We start from the raw sequence: 3,073 nt of genomic DNA, 5'->3' as shown, positions 1-3,073 counted from the left end.
TGTAAATCTCTCGTAAAAGGATTGTTTAACCGTGTTTGAATAATTTTAATTGCGTATTTTCATTTTTACAACGATATTAAAACATATCCTTTTAGCACTTTAAATGTTCAAAAACGTACATAATTTTATGTGAAACATATTTTCCTTAATATGAATATTTATTAAATATATTATTTATTCCCAGAGATATAAAGCTTCAATGAATAAAAATTCAAAACAATTTTATTACGATTTTAATTATTTTTGAATCTAAATAATTGTTGCTTGCGCAAAGGTAAAATAAATATTAAATAGTTTTAGTTTCTGAAAATTGGACTAATTGAGAACTTTAAAATCGCACAATATGAGACAAAATTGTGTACCATAATTATACAATTTATTTATATTTATAAATTTAGTTTAATTTGGAATATTCAAACCAGACTATAGTGAATCCGTACTCATTGAAGCTGCATTACGCATTGCTATATTCACTAAATATATGTTTAAAAAGAAATCCTTCGAACCGGATTTGAACCAGTGACCTATGGATGTCCACTACTTTTTGGCAAATTTAACTAATTATGCAACTAATTGCACAATTAACCAATGAATTCTACAGTCCACCGCTCTACCAACTGAGCTATCGAAGGTCATGTAAATTTTTAATATACTTTTCAATTATAAATACATTGTTTATTCAATTACTTATCAAAAGAATCCTTCGAACCGGATTTGAACCAGTGACCTATGGATTTCTACAGCTTATTAATTGTTTAATCAATTACTTGATAATGTAATTAATTTATAAATTACATTCTACAGTCCACCGCTCTACCAACTGAGCTATCGAAGGTGTTGTATGTTATAAGAGTAACATCTTTCAATCTAAAATGTGAAAGTCGAATGCTCTACTTAAGTATGGTCATTGTATATCTTAGTTCAACGAAAATAGGTGTATTAATTTGCACTGCAAATATATTCTTCATAAAATATTAAAGAATAAAACTAACAAATAAACTAATTTATCTTAAAAAGAAGCATAAATTGCATGAAAAGTAAAAAAACAATACAAATAAATAGATAAACAAAAATAAAATAACAATTCAATAAAATTAAAGAAAAGACGTCGTAAATACATAAAAAAAAATTTGTATATATGTGTAGTATAAATTTTGTTTATAATTATCTAAAGAAAATGTAACTGGCTAAAAGGTTACTGACCTAGGTATTGACAACAAGAACACTGAAAGAAAAAAATTGTCGTTTTTTTTTAATTTATAACGATATTATAACATATCCAAATACAAAATATATAAATTATTAATGAATTCACAACAACTTAAAATTTAACTTTTAAGATTTAACATAATGAATATGAAAATGAGAAGTAAGGAAATAACTTACACTAACATATTAGAGATTGCAAAAGACAACTTTGAAATAAAGAAAAATAAGTATTTCCATATGTTGATCAATATTTTTGTGTATACGACAGAAATGTAACATATGTTAACGTGTTTTGTTTTTTCCTAAATACTTATATTTCAATTGGCGCGAACAATTGCATCTTTTAAAACCACAATTTTCCAGCAGTTGCAATCTTCTTACTAAAAGATTCTTTCGAACCGGATTTGAAAAAGTGACCTATGGATATCTACGAATTGTTACCTGTCTGGTAACTAATTAACTTTCTACAGTCCACCGCTCTACCAACTGAGCTATCGAAGGTTATATCATTTTTGCTTATCTTTTAATCAAATGAATTATGTTGTATTTTTATATCAATTCCTATTGAAAAAAACGGTATCAATTTACTTGAACGTTTTAGTATGCTAATATAATATTTTAGATATAATGACAGATGTTGTCTCACTACAGACAGTTTTTAATATCACTATAAGATTATGCATAATTACTTTATTTTAATAGCTCGTTTGGAATTAAACTTCGTACATATATTTTTTTATAATCTCTCTGGTATATAATATAACTTTATAAGTATTGAAGTACAATGATACTATAACCATTATCATTGATTATCGTATTATTGTAATGTAGTTTATTTAAAAATATTTAATAGATTAATCTATTTCAGACTTTTTACATAATATATTGTTTGTAGTTACTATTTTACTATTAATTGCATTGTAACAATTTTGTTTATGAATGACTCAAACAGATTATATCTACCGCTCTACATACTGAGGTATCAATGGTCATGAAGAATTATACCATGTTTTAAATACTTACTTACTTAATTCTTAACAGGAACCTTCGGACTGAATTTGTAGCAGTGCCTTTATTTGTTATTATATTCTTTAAATGTGTGAGTAGATCAATAAAAAGCACAAAATGTCTCTTCTTTGTGATGTCATCTTGTGCTGTTTTTCCTTTGTTTATTTTTTTTGTTCTCGTCACAAATGAGTGAATTATGTTGTTCGAGAACTTAGTTTGGCGGAAAGTTTCGACAGTAATCCGAATACGGCCGGGTCGCGGCTCATCCGCCCTTCGTTACTGCAATTCGAAGATAATGTTTCCTCCGGTCCGACTGAAGGGGGGAAGGTGAATCTAATGCTCAAATGGGCCAATTCCTCCGGCTGCCAAATTCCTTGACAATAAGCACCCGTTGGGGTCGTAAACTGATACATTTTTAATCCAGCCCGTTGTACGATTGGATATGTAAATGGAGGTCAAAGCCCGACCATTACGGATTCCATTCCAAACTAATAGGTCGCATTTATTACTCATATCCCGATCACCGCCCAGGATAATAGTTTATAATCCTACTAACCCATATATCGGCCGTGTTTTCATTTAATAACGTCACGTTCACTTAATCTAGTTAAATTTCACATGGATCACGAAAAGTAATAATGCTTTAAATAAAACATAACTAAAATCAAAAGTCACAAATTTTTATACTTCATTGGAGTTTCAAATTTAAATCTATCACCATTGACTACATATACACAAAATATATTAAAAGAATATAATTGTTTGAACATTATGGTATACAATGGAACAATTCTTCATGACCTTCGATAGCTCAGTTGGTAGAGCGGTGGACTGTAGAAATTGAATAAGTTACTCG

General features: G+C 28.3%; 3 non-coding genes across 3 annotated transcripts in view; 1 reads left to right on the top strand and 2 right to left on the bottom strand.

Annotated features, from left to right (window-relative positions):
- Positions 1-496: 496 nt before the first annotated feature.
- Positions 497-632, bottom strand: Trnay-gua. The gene is made up of 2 exons: positions 596-632; positions 497-532 (listed from the first exon to the last, which is right to left on the bottom strand). It is a non-coding gene; the product is annotated as a tRNA-Tyr (tRNA).
- A 67-nt stretch (positions 633-699) lies between these two features.
- Positions 700-835, bottom strand: Trnay-gua. The gene is made up of 2 exons: positions 799-835; positions 700-735 (listed from the first exon to the last, which is right to left on the bottom strand). It is a non-coding gene; the product is annotated as a tRNA-Tyr (tRNA).
- Positions 836-3,017: 2,182 nt separating this feature from the next.
- Positions 3,018-3,073, top strand: part of Trnay-gua — a 163-nt gene continuing 107 nt past the window's right edge. The window contains exon 1 of the tRNA in view: positions 3,018-3,054. This is a non-coding gene — a tRNA (tRNA-Tyr). The remainder of the gene's footprint in view (positions 3,055-3,073) is intronic.

Source organism: Nicrophorus vespilloides, unplaced genomic scaffold (assembly GCF_001412225.1).
Source record: "Nicrophorus vespilloides isolate i.1.1-1 unplaced genomic scaffold, Nicve_v1.0, whole genome shotgun sequence".
Lineage (NCBI taxonomy): Eukaryota > Metazoa > Arthropoda > Insecta > Coleoptera > Silphidae > Nicrophorus > Nicrophorus vespilloides.
This window is presented reverse-complemented; position numbering and strand designations above follow the sequence as displayed.